The following is a 17,479-nucleotide window of genomic DNA, read 5'->3' on the forward strand; positions in this document are numbered from 1 at the left end:
CGTATTCTTATGATTAGCGCTTGAATATTCTGGGAAATAGGTCACCCTTCCACTACGTGTTGCTATTAATTCTTTACACACACACACAACACAGCTGTCTTTCATTGTCAAAGCCATTGATCATGCTCTTTCCACAAAGGAAGAAGAAAATATGCACGCACATCTAGTAAACCAAAGTCATTGTATTTATCTTGCTCTTAATTGTATTATTACTTGTACTGTGATACTTGAAATGTATTTGCTTACGATTGTAAGTCGCCCTGGATAAGGGCGTCTGCTAAGAAATAAATAATAATAATAATAAACAATAGCCAATTCAAACATGGCAGCCAGTTCTATTGTTCACAGTTTTGTTGATCCATGTAATTGTTTAAGAACTCTAGTAAATGCATTTCTTTCTTTCTTTCTTTCTTTCTTTCTTTCTTTCTTACATTTTCAGACCGGTATAGCCCTTTTGATATTCTTACCCTACTTTGCAGGCAGGTCCTAGGGATGAAAGAGATACAGTGTTTTCAACAGTGCAACAGAATCTAACAGTCACAATGCATTTACGTAAGGAACATACAAACACCTAAACCACACAAGGGATCAGGTTTGCTAAGATTCAGACCCATACACGCCTACGAAACTAGTAAGAAGCTATTTAAGTGCACACATGCATGAGACCTTTCGACAGTTTGAATTGTTTTGTGTGTGTGTGTGTTTTGTTTTTAGAAACATTATTCATTTGGAGACTGCAGTGGGGGGTGCTGTCCCTCCCCCACTCTCTGCTGCATATTGATTCAGACCTGGCTTCGTTTCCCACTCAGTTCAGCAGGGTAGCCTCCCATTGGGCAGGTAAAAAGGGCTCCCTCTGAGGAAAGAAAAATCCTTTTTTCAAAGAAAGCGCTGTCTCTTTTCAGGCCAAGAAGTGTTCTTTAGAAATATAAAGGAATATTGAAAAACAAATAAAATAAAAAATAAATAAAAAAAAAACAGCAGAATATGTTAGCACAAAAACACAATAACTGCTTTAGGGTCTTTAAGGGATACTGACTTGTATATATATATATATAGGGATGACATAGGGTCCTCGGGTATTCGGGTTACCCAGTTCTTGATATTACCCAAATCCATTTTCAGGATTCGATTTCTCTTTGAATCTGTTTTTGCTAAAAAAGTATATTCTTCATCAAAATCTCTTTATTGATTTAAAAAAAGGACATAGTTGTAAAACAAACAGCTTTTCAACAATAACGTGTCTTCATCAGGTATAAAGCTTAAAGCTTAAAATGAACAGTTGTTTAGGAAATGTAGAACAAGAACAGTAACAAATAAAAAAAAATAAACACTTAAGGTTTGTGTGTTGCACACGTGCCATTAACAAAATGCACTGAAAACTTAACATTCTTATGAAGGGCTGTAATGCAGCAAAAAGAGCAAGAATTAAACAAACAAGGACGTGAAAAGGTTACTGTGCCAAGCTGAAAAAAGTTGACTTTGTGAACTCCAATAAACCAATGTTATCTTTCGCTAGTAAAATTGTAGAGTGCCTAAATAAAGTTTTGAGTCAACACAAATAGGTTTTTTTCATCTCTTGCGTCTTGCATACCAATAGATTTTGTTACATTGTTTACCGTCAGGGGTTTAAGTGATTTAATTGCACAAGATTCCATGGTTAGATGATGAGCTGATCATATCTCTTCAGCCAAAGAATCAGCCACAGTAATTTAAGAGCAACATTACCATTATGTAAAACAGTATGTAGATTGAGCTTTGTACTAAAGCAGGGTCAGCTGTTAAACAAAGTTTATTTCTCAAATTGACCATTTAAAAAAGCCGAACACACAGAAATGCGTACGGTCGGCTGAATTCTTCTACCCGATGTCATGTTTATATATACATATATATATATATATATATATATATATATATATATATAATTTATCAAGATGGTTAATCTATTTGCATTAAAAATACATTAGTTGAACATTCATTCAAGCTAATGTGTATTGTATCCTTTTCTAATACATGAAAGGAGAACTCATTGGTACTGCCAGGTCACTGAAGTAAGGAAGAACCTGAATGAACAGTAATAAGTAACACTTAATGTAAAATGTTACATGTGAATTGTCTTTGGCTTGAACAGTGCCACTCTGAATGTTTTATACTAGTCCTAACAAAGGGGACCTTAAACAGCCATATGAATGGTTTTGCACTTCTTTATTGCATTGCTTCCAGCAGCCATTATGAGAGCTAATGAGCACTGTTTAAAGGAGGCAGTGTGGTCCAGTGGTTAAAGAAACAGCCTTGTAACCAGGAGGTTCCCGGTTCAAATCCCACCTCAGCCACTGACTCATTGTGTGACCCTGAGCAAGTCACTTAACCTCCTTGTGCTCCGTCTTTCGGGTGAGATGTAATTGTAAGTGACTCTGCAGCTGATGCATAGTTCACACACCCTAGTCTCTGTAAGTCGTCTTGGATAAAGGCGTCTGCTAAATAAACAAACAAATAATAAGGAAGCAGATTCAATGGCACACATTTGTCATGGATTGCACAGCCGTACTTATCTCCTTTTCAAGTACCTAAAAAACTTAGCATGCCAACAGATTACAGTCCTCGGTAACCAAATAAACTTATTTAAAACTTTTTTTTTTTTTTTTAAAGTAAGAAAATATGTTGGACAATGTTCAAAACGAAGGAGATAATAAATGTACATTTTCAAAGACAGCAGAGCTGAGGCCGTGATATGGGTGTCTCTCTCTGTCTCTTTAAATCTGTACAGCGTGTTTGATTGATTTTTCAAACTCAGTTATGCAATTAGCATCCCACTTACACGAGCCACACATCTGGATGGTTGGTCAGGGCTGCTAGTGATTACAGCGCTGCGGCAGCATGGAGCACTGTCAGACAGAGCTGATCACAAACTGCAGGACTCCTGACTTGCTGTCACATTTCTTAATTACAGCGTGATAATTACTTAGGCTAAGCAAGGAGCTGCCAGTCACTTAATTACCCACAGCAATGGGAATAAGCAAGGGAATCCCCCGGGACATCCATGAACATTTATAGCCATATTATTAACAGTTAAAAGTAAAATCTCAAACAAGCACATATTTTAAAGTGTGACGATGTTTATATTGGGGATCGTTCCCGCAGTACTGCAGTATGTTTTTCCATGTATTCCTTCATACTCAGCTGTGCAAATTCAATTCCTCCTGTATTCTCATTGCTTTGTGGCCTGGCAGATCTCATGTACTGTATTGCAGTTGCTTTAGCGCCCTTTGGCTAAAATTACCAAACCGAAAGCTGTCTCAATAAACCAAACCCAATTAGTCCCCCTTGGCGAGGCTCAGTTTCCCTTTCATCAGAGATGGATACTCATACCCCAACTGCAGGTCCAGCTGCTATCCTCTTATAATTGAATTGTGGAGACTTTATTGCCATGATCTGTTAATACTTATAGCCAACAGCTCAGCTCATGATTGGCTGTTGCCTTTAATTGAGCAGTAATCTGGAATCCAATCAATTTAGCTGTAAAGTGTGACTCAAACACTGCCCTTCACTCCCTCAGCTCTAAGTAGCTTCCCAGTCCCTCAGCTCCAAGGATTAGGCCACACTGTCTCCCAGTCCCTCCACTTTAACCAGTAAGTCATACTACCTCCTTGTCCGTTAGCTCTATCCATTCCCTTAATGTTGCCCTCTAATCAGTTATCTGTTTCAGAGAAACAAGCCATCAGGGTTGTAATACAGCATCTCGAACTTGATATTTTCTGCCCCGCGGTCTGGAACCTCGCATCTGCATTTTGGCTCCCGAGTCCATTTTGACACAGCTTTCCAAGAGCACAGCAACAACAGTGACATGCCAACAGTGGGCTGAAGAAAGGCTATTCACGGTTATGTACAGATTTATGTATAGATTGATCGGAAATATTAACTGGTTAAATACCTTATGCTACTCTTTCGAAGAATAGCTGGTAACACTTTGCATTAAGTGTCTCTAATTCTTTCCCTACCCGTAACCCTAACCCTAACCCTAAACCTTACCCTAACCCTTTTTTGATACATATATTGTGCAAAAAGATGTACTTGCATTTAAAGATGTTCTATTTCCAAACACTAGATTTTTATTTTGTTTTTCTTTATTTATTATTCTGAAATCCAGCAAAACAAAAACAAAAAAGTAGTATTTTATATTTTGAATTTCTGAACTGCATGAAGGAACACCCTTGGGAGAAGCTGCAGTTTTGTAAATAATGCAATTTGTGCGTGGTGTGGTTTTGAGGAGCGATGCTGTTTTACATTTCATCATGACCGCGATGAATTTATATGAAACATTACAGCTAAAGAATCAGTCATCTCTCTTGATCAATAAAGTAATAAAGGCTTCCTGAATAATCAATCACACAACCAGAACTCCCAGACTGAGCCATGAAGTCTTTCAAATGCCTCCAAGAGCAGTACGTCTCCTTCAGTGGAACATAATCAGAAAAGAAAAAATAATTATATATTTATTCATTTTCATTATATGCAGCAACGAGAAACCAGGCTCTTGAGTTCATTCTGTCAGGAGTTTCTTATTAATTCCAAAGTGGTCTCTTTGAAAATAAACCCGATAGGACTGTGCAAGGAATTCCTAATGAGGCAGCATTGACAAAGGGCTGGACACATGAGGGAGTTCCCACTAAACGGGTCATTCTGGAGCTGACAGAGAGCTCCAGCCCCCGGCATACTCAGTCTATCACCTTTCTGAGGCACTAAACCCGTTTGTGTTTAGTCCTGTTGCATAGACCGTATAGACACAGAGCTTCGGTCTTCAGTATTCCTCATTGACACAATCCATCTCTACTCTTTACCTTTCCTTTGGACAGACAGACAGACAGCATCAGTCTACAAACAGACAGGGAAACAGGCAGACAGCTAGACGTCTTCAAGGTTGCTAGTCCATACCTGTGCTATACCGGCCGTGCACAGACAGACAGACAGCTAGGCACACAGACTGAAAGCCTTCAGTGCTGACAGACAGCCCTGTGCACTGGCGTGCTTTCACTCCTTTGATGTATTAGTTTGAGAAGTCCAAGCAGTAGACTAGGATGAAGCTTGACGCAGTGAATCAGCTCTTCTCTCTGGACTGCCTTGCTGACACCGGAGTTTTAGCATCTGCCTGTCTGAAACACTCATTATCCAGCACGTCACATTAAAAACTACATCATCACAGCCCCCGAGCACAATGAGAGCATGCAGTACACATTGATTAGCTCTTCAGCATCCCATCAATCCGGCCCAGATGGCTGCTGCTTTGGGGATGTTTTGTGTATATTGCATTTCGATGGCCTGCAAACTTGACTGGCTAAATACAGCTTGGAAATTCCTTAAAAACTTTCATGTCACCTCAGCACCCAGCAACTAAAAGCAAACTTCCTGCAATACAATATTTAATCCTAATTACAAAACAGAATAGCACAATATATATATGTAAGTACACAATTGCATCAGTTAGGTTTAGATAGGGATAGGGTTAGGGTTAGGATTAGGGTTACATGATGCAAACACATTTACACATTAAGTACATTGTAACTATGCATAATAACATTGTGAAGTGTTGTAATCTCTGTCAATGCCCATTAATTGCTGCTGATCTTGCCTTATAATAATACTGTTGGCTGCACGGTCGTCGCTGGCAGGAGGTTCGAGTTCCTTCTTTAGCTATCCCAGTGCTGGTGCTTGCTGGAGTTTACAGCAGGAAACCAGAGGGGTCTGGTTTGACTGGTTTTGTTCAATTCCCACATACCACTGCCAGACTTGTCCTTTCATCAAATCTGAATCTGATTATGCATAAACACTTTTTTTTTGTGAAGTGCAAATCAGAAGAGTGTGTCTAATTGTAATCTAGCAGTGTGCTGGGATTCAATTACAGAATATTTCAGCTTTCTGATCAGGTCTGAAGCGCACAACGACAGGCACCTCATGCCCACGTTTCGGTGTAAAATGAAACCACTATTACCCTAAGCCTTGGAGTCGAGTACTCAGCTTGTGCACTGTTTGATGAGAATGGAATCATCTCTCCAGGCTGATTAGGTCTACAGAGACAGTGCAGCCCGGTGTAAGAGGAAACCTTTACGCACATTAAAACAAACAAAAAAACACGGATATTTAGGATTTCATTTAAATGCTTCCCCTTACAGCAGATTTAATTCAGTGTACCAAGGTTATGAAAATGAAATATAGAACAGTGAATCACTTTCATGTATCGCTGTCTGTAATAATATGTAACATGCCTGGGAAGGTCACTATTTTAATTAATTTATTATTAATGGCTACTTCTTTCTGTTAACTGGGAACAGCTAGCTTACTAACGTGTTAGCAGATGTTGTTCATGTTTTTTTAATCGTTATTTGTGCATGCCTTCAGCTCTTTAACCTTCTCAACCTCCCCACCTACAAAATCCTTATAAGAAAGCAAGTCTTCAGCTATATCTTCTAATAAATAATATAATATGATTCAGGTGCATTAGCGTTGAAACAATTCTCCTTTAGGTCAGCTCGCTCCAGACATCTGGATGACTTAATAGCTGCAAGCTGCATTAACAGAAGTTTGTATCTTGCTTTAAAAAAAAACAAGGACACAACATTTTTTGAATGTCGTTTTTAAGAAATGTTTACCAGCATGTTATTGCGTGCAAATTGGGTTTTTGCATCATAGACTAAAAAGTGCTCTATCCACGAGATCATACTGCCTCTGTGTCCCCAAGCTCCAATCACTACTTCTCTACCAATCCCTGTCTCTAATTCTAACCACTAGAGCACAGCCCCTTAGCTCAAACCAGTAAGGCATGCTGCCTCTGGATTCAAATGCAAATAAAGCATCTTGCACAGTGGGAATGCAGAGCACATTGTAATGTCAATGTTTTACTTTGGGGTTGGTCGGTCCTTCGGTTGGTGGAATAGCAATGTGATTTAGTTTTCTGAAACGTCTCGATGTTAATGAGCTTTTGACAGCCAGCACAGTTCATTTTGGCAATACATTATTCAGCCTTCTCTGTGGATGTTTCTGCTGCTGTTTTTAATGTCCTGGTTGTTCCTTTGAGGGTCCACTGGTTCTGGTTTCGTTCCAACTGAGTGCTTTTTTGCCAGCGGCTAAACTGCTGTATTGTGTCTCTGCCTCGCTGTTTGACAGACATGTTGGGAGGCGTTTAACAAGCAAGCTTCCCATTCTTTATCATCAGTTCACACTTTTAAATCAGTGCCTGTCCGTAATGTTTTAATCTGTTCAGTCAGACTTTGATATCAGTAACTGCTGAATGTGTCATGACTAGCTGTCTGAATTCAAAGGACACTGTTGTATCATTTTTGCATACAGTACGTTTTCAATTACTGATGTTTGTTATATAAAGTTCCCATTGAGGCCTGTCCTTTGCTCTCCTCTTGGTGGTATGTAATTGTTCACTGAAGGACCCTAAGTGCTTTACCTGGGAATATAATGCACTTTCACTGCAGCTTCGTTGGTGGGCAGAATCAGTCCGCAGTTGCCTAATAATCAGACAAGACCAAGTTTAAATGGTTTACCCGGCGTGGTCCTCGTTGTGTTTTCTTTCCACTGTGCAGATGGCAAATTGCATTTCACAGGACTTTTAGAGCTGGTGTACTTGGTCCCCCAAAGCTTTGAAGTGCTAAATCCTGAAACTGAACTTAGTTGGTCAGGCTTGGTGATTCCTTATCACAGTTCTTCTGTCTAGGCCAGTCCTTCAGGCAGGGATCCAATGAACACCTATATGTTGCTTTGATTTCACAAAGAGTACAGTGCAGAACATCACTCAGTGTTTTGGTGTTAAGAGTTAAAACATCAATGCATGAATCCAGATTAGACGTATGGAGATGGTCACATGGTATGGTCCATGGTTTGTGGTTTGGGTGTACTTGTAAAAGTTCTGTTGGGTTCAAACATTAAGTCTTGATCGCTCGCTGCAGTCACAAGCTCTCTTCTCCCTGGAAAAGGGAGTGAGAAGAGACAGCAGCAAACAACACACTTTCCCCCCCAGGGAGTCCACAGATGTATTCAATTTATCAGAGAGGCTCTGTGATGACTACCAGGCACTGCAGATTCCCTCTGTAGATTTGAAAATGTCAACCGGCAGATTCACCATTTCCAGCTTGTGATTCCCCTTGTGTCAGCTGAGCAGACCTGTGACTCTCACACAGGCACTCTGAGCTTGATTTACTACGCTCTTAACATGATGAGAAATTTCTACTATATATATATATATATAAAAAACATTCAAGAAGCAACTTTCCTGAACAATATATTGTCCATGCGATCAGCTATTTCAAGTCTATCCTATACCACAAAAATGTCAAGTGATTCTTTTTTCTTCACGATGGCCAATGAGTAAGAACCCTCAACTTTCGCAGCTTGCATCTCACCCATTTTCACAGCAGTGTTAAAAGGCCTCCCAATAGATACAGGAGTAAACTTATCAACAAATCTACAGGACAGTTGGATGAACAATATGCACACATATTATTATAACTCGTTATAAAAAAGTTTAAATGATCAGAGACACAAGTGCTTCTAAGGTGTCAGAACTTTTCTGTTGAATCAGGTGGCTTCTAAGAGATTTATTCCCACCTTCAATTCATGTATTTATTAAACTGTTTTATCACTTAAACCTGAAATCTAGTTTCCATAAGTTTCTTCTCGTGGCACCTTCCAAGGAAAAAAAAATAGAAAAATAATAAAACAGTGATAAAAAATAAAGCTGTGACAACCAGTCAAATACTGTCAGACCCAAAGCCAGTCAAATAGTATCTTAACCCTAACCTTATATTTACATTAACCCTAACCTTGTCTGCCTAAACAGCAATTGTAAATTTGCACTTGTGAGACTACTATTGGACACAAAAGCATTGTTACATTGGATGAATAAATCTAGCTTTTCTTTTTGTTGCTTTTCAGTTCCTTTGTGTGGGTGGTATGGAATGACCTATCGGTGTCATTTTATGGTACAGTTTGCTCAAACAGTCTGTGAGTCTGCAATCAGAGCTGTGTGAATCTTGAAGAGATCCTTATTCTTCTTGTTTCTCTTTTACTACATTTTTAGGCTTGTAAGCTGCTTGAAGAAAGACAGTTCAATAAATAGTTTAAAACAAAGTGTTCCTTACTGAAGACTCCGATAGAGAGTAGGTCTCCTGAATTTCAGAACTTTGGAGCTCAGTGTTTGAAGTATGATAGTTATAACGTCAGCAGATTACATGTAAAAAAATTCAGGTCATAAGACACTGTAATTGTTCCAAGAATTTGTATCCAACAGCTGAAGCTAGGAAAGTGGAGCATACTGCTCTCTGGTATCCCAAAAATAACATAAAATATCATAAAATATAGCAAGATAAATCAGTCGAAATGACAGCAACTTGTGGGAACAGAGCTGCAAAGCGTAACCTCGCCAATATTTAGCCCATAGCTGAATTTGTGACATTTTGAGTTTAACATGCCAGTGATTACATTTTGGCCCTATACATTTATTGGCACCCTAATGCTTTATGAATGTAATTCACAGATTAAACATTAACAATGAGATGTATGCACTTCCTTTCCTTATCAGCCAGGCTCCACTTTCTCCCAGCTCCTCCTCCACTCTAACTGCCAAATCTCCCTTTGATCTTTCCCATTGATCTTTTTGTTGTTGAACAAGATAGGCCTCTTCTTGTGAAACGACAAGAACAGCAGCTTCTCCCCTCCCTTTTTTGTTTCTAATCCCTTTTAAAAGGAGAGGCAGTCATTTTGATGGGGGTCTACGTTCTAGTTTGATTTGTGCGTTAAATCCCGGAGATTAAGATTGTCTGTTGCTTGGCCCGACAGTTTGGAAGGGAAGTCAGGTTTCCATCATGCTTATAGGAGTTCCGGTTGGGGGATCTATCAAACATCAATAAAGTTCACATAGTGCTGAAAGAACAATGCATGCAGTTCTCTCTTAGAAACCGACTTTTAAATTCACTAAAACCAGTGAGTCATGTTGAAACATTGGTTTTGATCGATGACGGAAATACTTTGATAGTGTCTGCGATCTGAAATTTAAAGGAGTTTATTGGGTTGCTAATCCAACATAATTTGTGTCTGGTTATGGATGAAAAGAGTATCTCAGTACATTTGATAAGACATCACACCCTACAGTACAAAGCAGCAATGCTGGTGATAGAAAACGTTACAGTATTTATTAAGATGTTGAAATCAGAGAGAGTGCACTAGAGTAATTGCACATTTCAATCCGCTGTGGAGATGACAGAGATGGGATGCAGCAGAGTACTGTATTTAGGAAACGCATTGATTTGCAGCCTGAATTTTTTTCTTTTGAGAAATTCAAGTAAAACTAAACCTCTTCAGAAAGCCCACACATAATTGTATTCGCTATGTGCAGAAAGTGGAGCTGTGGCAATTCATACATAAAGCGAATGAAAAGCATCTTAATAATTGCTCCTGACACGCATTCACTCAGTCACAAAACAACAAAACAATAACAGCACACCCAGGATAGCACAAACTAACCGTACTAAACTTATACTCACTGCAATACAAGCCAGCTAAAAAAGAATACCGTAGCTTTATTTATTTATTTTTTAACATTACAAGCCAGATCACCAGTATCAGTAAAGTCAGTCATTAAAATATAGATACAACGACAAGAATGAGTGGGTTTCGCAACACAACACAACCAATCAGATAGGAGAGAGCTAGGGAGTAAAGGGTGATCTTCCCATTCACTGGAATGAGTGGAAGAGGATAAGAAGCTGATATAGCAACAGTGCAGCAGCTCTAATGTGGTGAAGAACACTATTGTCATTCTAACAGATCTATACCACAAAAGTGTTTTAAAAGCATGCATATTTATACTACAGTATACCAGGAGCCTCGCTTCTCTTCACCTCCTGTAACCAGGATATTTACTGTTGACCACTCGCTATCCGTCCTGCAGGACACAGTCGTCGTGGCTGACAAGTTTAAGCCACGCTCTGACACTGGTTTGTTATACATTTTGTGGGGTCAGTTGACACCACGCAACATTGTGCAGCACCTTGCCCGTTCTGCGAGGCTAAAAGCATCTAAAAAGTGACCATTTTGCAACTTTGATTTGATTAATCTGCTTGTTTTCTTTTGCATTTCTTTGCATGTGTCCTAAATTCCCTTGCCAGATACGCTGACACTCATATACAGCTTGTTAATCTGCTGATGATACCTGCTGGCAGGTTTTGTTTTTTTTAAACCTCAGGGAATAGCATCTGTTATAGAAATCAAGTTGACTCCCGGCTGGAATGTTGTTATTTGTGCGACTCCTTTCTGAAAGGATTCAGCTCTGCTGCTCGTACCTGCATTAATCCTGCTGATCCCATGGCTGTGAGAGAAATGTCAGCAAACCCCTAACTAACAAGCTGGTTCCTTCTATTATTAGTCTTCTTAATCTCCGTGAGTGAGCCCCGTATTTCATTTCCAACTCCAGGTTAGACAGGAGATTGAGGTGAGGCTTTTCTTTGCATTTCAGTGCCTTTTATTAGCCTGTCAAAATACTTTACATTTTTTAAATATTTTAAACAAAGCAAAGAGATGGGCAAGTACACTGTAATTATTCCACAAGAACAATGAGTCTGATAATCTCATGGATTCCATCATCTCAGCCCACAGAAATTCACATCTAGGTCACTCCCATTAGCACCTGGGATGCTGTGCTATTTACTGTTAATGCTCAGAATGGCGGCTATGCCTTTTGAAACCTGAAATGCACACAAGAGAAATTGATCCATAAGTCTTTCAAAGACAGGTGGCATTTAGAGTGTTACAACGTTATTAATTTCTGCACTGAGCTGAACTGATTGTGCGCCACTGTTTCCAGGTATTCATAGTTATTCATGTTCCTTAGATTAACTGAATTTCATGGTGATAGGAGGTGGTGCTACTGTATGAGGGGTCTCTGTGGTCTGCATTGCAGATACTAAAGATCCACTAGTTACTTGACTGTCCACCGGAGTGCATGAACCAATACTCCTGACCAGTCCACTGGAGTGCATGAACCAATATTCCTGACCAGTCCACTGGAGTGGTATGCTACTATATCAGGACCACCGTACCAGGACATTTTTGTCGCCGTTCATTGCAGTAATTGAACGCTATTATAATAACATTTCAATGGTATTTTTCAGTGTTACTGTTGCCCATGTCAACGCAGGCCCTGTCTGAATTCCCCCTTGGTCTGGCTAATGGAATTCTAAAGACTTCGATTCCTGTCTGGCCCATATAAGTGGGAGCACTAGGGTTTCTCTGCAAAGGAGATCAGTGGACCAGTCCGTCAGAAATGTCTTCAAATACCTGTAAAAACACAGAGTGGCCTCTTCAGGCAGAGCCTGCAACAGGTTATTTGAAACGGGACGCTATAAAAAGAGGAGTACAAGCGGCTCTGTGTACCTAAAGATCGCTTTCCCTCGCGGGGAACAACACACAAGATATCCGGTGTCTGTGCGTTTCACTGCAAAGAAACAGAAAAACACTGGCATGAGCTGTCTGTCTGTCTGTCTGCATGGGGTCTTTAGAAACACGACTGACCCCACACCACTCTGCTGGGTTTCCAGTTTCAGAGCCTGCAGATTTCAGAGGAGGTCAAGGGCTACCATTCACAGTGCTCAATGAGATGGTTAAGTATGGTCTTAAATGATTAGAAGATAGTGTTAACATGTCAACCTAGTAAAAGCAGGGTGCATACAATGGGTGTGTTATTTTTGTAAAATATTTTAAATGTTTAAATAATAGTGCTACTTGGTCAGGGTTTGATATATCATAGTCATCTTAACTAAGGTGTTCTTCCTTTTTAAAATATTAAGTGACTTTACATTGGTGTTTCCATTTTCTTGTCCACTGTATATGCAATGATATATACAAGAAGAACACATCCATTGTGATAACCCTATCAAGTTGTTTGTTATGAGGCTCTAAATTCATTTATATTTTGTAATATAGCTTTTATTCTAAGACTGTCATATTGTATTGCATTCACTCAAATGCACTCTCACTCCCTGCACCCCTCACATTAGAAACCAGATATACTAGGGTTAACAATGCATTCAAACAAACAAACAAACATCATGTTTTCCCATTAGGAATAAAGTGTGGAGAAAAAGCTTAGTAAATCCAAATTCTTATTTCTTTTTTTTTTCAACTCCCCCCCTGCCAATCTCCCTGTTTACTCTTCAGGTATTGCGATAAAGTAACAGTGTGTTAATGACATTTTAATCTTGCTACCATTGACTGAGAGTTGCACCGTTTTCATCCTGAACAAACATATCTCTCCCATATTTGAGGCAACGTGTGTTTAAAAGGGCCTCAGCTGAACCTCGGTTCTTTCATACAGGTGATACCTGTGTACAGGTAAGAAGCTATACAGGCAAGGTTGCTACAGGTGCTGCTATGTATTTTCTGCAGGTTCTGCTGATGCACCTTTGTTTAGTTGAGAAAGACTTCAGGAAAGCCTGTTGCACCTCTTTACATCTGACATATGCTATAAGTTGCTCTTAACACAACAGAAACTTAAAAGTAAAGGTGTGTTATTTTTAACCTATTCATCATGAAATGAAAATAAATCCCTGTAAAACCTTTGATGATGAACATTTAAAAACAACACTGTCCTATGAAAGTATGAAAGCGAGCCAGTTATCTGGGAATGACATTTCCGTGTGGTCTGATTCTTAACTACTAAAAAAAAAGACCTGTTCAAATAATCCGATCCGATCCAGGGCTGCCTTGAAAGGGCTGTCAAGTCAACAACACCTTTAAGAGGCTCTGAAATGTCCACTCATCAAGTGAGCCTGAAGAACGGTAGCCTTTCAACCAGACGTACAGAGAGGCTTGGTCTGTGTGTGAAAAGTTCATGCAGGTGAACACAGGGAGGTTTCTGGAGATTTGTTAGCATGAACCAGAACACAGGGTAATTAGTCAGATATGTCCTGGATTCATTGTGGGAATTACAAACATGAGCCATTTGATTAATAGTTCCAAGAGTTGTATCCTGGATATAAGAGCCGCCGCACCAATGAGGATCACAAGGGCTCAACAAGCAGGGCTTGAGTAATGCAGCCCTTTGTCATGAGCGGTACAGTGGAAGAAAGGTGATGTCTGTGGAAGCACGTCACAACACTGTGAAATCACTGTCGTCCTGTGCAGAGTGGCTCAAACAGTTTGTGTTCAAGCAAGTGCAAAGGCAAACTGTCTGTGAGGAATAAAATAATATTGTAAGGGGCTGTTCTGATTTGTTTTTTTCTCTTTGCTTGTGCACATGCCTCAAACAAAAATAACCTGATCAATCGATAGCTTTCATTTGGAGGAAGACAATATATATATATATGAATAGAATTACTGTATGTTAAATCGTACAGGGGTGTGTGGAGGGGCCACACCTAACACACAAAAACAGATCAATCCCAGCTCTCTTCAGACCAGTTCTCAGAATACCTTCCAGCACCCTTTTACAGAAACCCTTATAGGAATAACAGAGATTTCACCATTGATGTCGAGATCTCAGAATGACACAATCCAGCAGCAGGAGCCTGTGGGTGCCTGTAACTGTTTTGTTTTCCTCGAGTACCCAGGGGCTGTCTCTTTATTATTCTGACAGTGAATTCCACTCCAAGGGTCTTGTAGCCGAGACCCATCGCTGAAGTCAGAGGGGTTTACTCAACACTCCGCTCCCTATCTAACAGATCTGTTTCCTGGTATGTCTTTATGAACCGTGATGCCTTTCTCTGGCTCACGTTGGCTCACGTTAACTGCTGCTGCTGCTGCTGCTGCAAAACCCTCTCGAATCCACTCTGGCCATTATTCTCCAGAGCCTTCAAAGTGCTCAGTGTGTGTGTGCGTGCGTGCGTGCGTGCTTGCGTGCGTGCGTGCGTGCGTGCGTGTGTGCGTGTGTGTATGGTAATATCTAGCTTTTTGGTGCGCACACACATTTGTTGTCCCACCCAGTCACTACTGATAATGTACAGTGAAGTTGGTATTTTCTGTGCTCACAAGATATCTGATGCCTGCAGGATAGAAACCAGTTTGGCATGAATTAGTGGAAGGCAGAAGGTTACTGCCACACAGTTCAAGCTGCCTGCCTCCCTGCCATTCATGAAAATGAAGGAGCTAAAAGTACTGTGTACCCATGCACAGCACTAGTTCAGTGAGCGTTTTAGCGCTACACTGTTTTAGCTATCCTCCTTTACGTGTATATTAAGTAATGGTATCTAAGTGTTGTATCTGATGCTGGAAAACCAGTAGAAACTAGGTCAACCTGGAGCCTTAGTCATTGCCTTTGTTTTCTGTTTCTCTTTTCTTTGGTTATTGAGCAGCAAATACTCTCTGGTGACCCTCCAAACACAAGAGCACAGCCTATAGCTCTGCCCTTCCTGCTCTCCCAGTGAGCAATCGAAGCTGTCATTCTCCAAGCCGAGACAAAGCTGTCTGTTTACCCTGGATCTGCAGGAACAAGGCAGACCTGAGGACAAGTAAACAGCAGGGCAGGGTCGTGTCGAGGGACATGGGGTGAGAGAGGGCAGGCAAGGGGAGAGCCTGGAAGAAAGGTGGGGGGGTTGTCTTCTCAATTATTCAGAGCTAAGCTTGGTCAGGGTACTGTATAGTGGATGGCAATGCTGATCTGTTAGATAATGTGTAGTCAGGCTTGGTTAAAGTCTTACTGGAGGAAAGGATTATTATTATTATTATTATTATTATTATTATTATTATTATTATTATTATTATTATTATTATTATTAGTAGTCGTAGTAGTATTATTATTATTATTATTATTATTATTATTATTATTATTATTATTATTATTATTTATTTCTTAGCAGACACCCTTATCCAGGGCAACTTGCATTTGTTACAAAATATTACAGATAAGAGCAGTTATAAAATACAATAAAGACAGCAGTAAATAAGAGCAAACTCAAATAAGAGCAGTTGAACTTATTTTTTTTTCAATCTTTTTGACAAATTCTTCTGGTAAAGGCTTATCCCCGTAGGGCTGTGGTTGTTACCTAATTCCCTGCTTTATCTGCATTATTTAATCATTTCATTTGCTATTAATCTGGCACTTTAATATCCAGTCCCTCATGCCAGGAATCCCGATGCAATGGTTTTTATGGAGATTCATGTCGACCTGTCGGTGAGATTGATGGTTCTTATTTAATATTTCATCCACAGCACGGATCACATTACCTCCTGTTTCTGACGCCCTGGTACATACATTACAGACTAATGCTTTTGGTCCTTGGCTTAGGAGAAAAAAAAAAAAAAATCAACAAAAAACGGAAATGATTAAGAGACATTAGTTGCATTTCTGCCATGCTTTCATTACTTGGAAAATAAGATCAAATAAACTCCGGCGTTAAATAAGGAGACATTCAGAAACAAAATAGACAGCCTAAGGCAAAAAATGCAGAAATTATCAAGGAGAAGGCCTCTTTCTAAGGAAATTAGCATGCTGGCATCAGAGGCTCCTCTGTATAAATATCCTCGCTCCCCTACTCTTAGCTAATACATTGCATGGCAATGCAGTGGCACTACAAAGGCAATACAAAGGTTCTGTGCCAATGGCAGGGCAATGGAAGGCGCTATATAGTTCTCATAGTTGACATATCAATGGTATGAACCCACACACTGACAATCCACTGCATTACCATGGCATTACCAGTGCATTAATGCAACAGGAACACTTGTCTGGGCAATGCTTGTTCCAAGGCCATGGTGTTGCCTGTCATTGCCGGTGATGCTGCAGTCTGCTAACAGTTACACTGGGGTTATAATTCAATCCTCTGCTCAGTGGTATTTATTTCACCTAATCTGTATAGGTTACACACCCCCTGCATGTGGTCTGGACTCCTTTGGAAACAATCTTGCTCATTGCTCAGAGGAGCGCCTATCTGCCATGGGTGTGCATCCTGCTCGGCAGGTGAATATGAATCTGGCAGGGATTCAGTGAGAGAAGGAGCATGCATCTCCTGGATTCCTTTCAAGAGGTTGAATTACTTTCTAACTTCTTCCTCTTAATGGCTTTTGAAAGCACAGTGTGCGGACGGTTGGTTCAGCGCAGTAAGGTGAATAATGTAATTCAGCTCAGCGCAACACAAAGAGACCCCCAGCTGTCTCAAGGATCAGACCCAGGGGAGAAGGAACACAATTCCATGTGAAAATGGACTCTATAGAAACAGACTGAGCCTGCATTATTGAGCGGGTTTAACCTGGGGGTCTTGTGTGACACTGAGGTCTAGTTTTTCTAAAGGCTTTGGGTGACTGGTGTGAGTACAGCAACATTGAGCCACTGTGAAAACAACCACAGCGAAAGAAAGAAAGAAAGAAACGATTCCTGTCACAGCAAGTTCCTTTTGTAAAATGTTTTTTTGTGCATTAGAATTCACCATTGTGTGAGTGAAGAAGAGATGGGAGTGGGTTAGGGGCTGGTTTTTAAGCACTAGAGAAAGTAGAG

Source organism: Acipenser ruthenus, chromosome 12, assembly GCF_902713425.1.
Source record: "Acipenser ruthenus chromosome 12, fAciRut3.2 maternal haplotype, whole genome shotgun sequence".
Taxonomy (NCBI): domain Eukaryota; kingdom Metazoa; phylum Chordata; class Actinopteri; order Acipenseriformes; family Acipenseridae; genus Acipenser; species Acipenser ruthenus.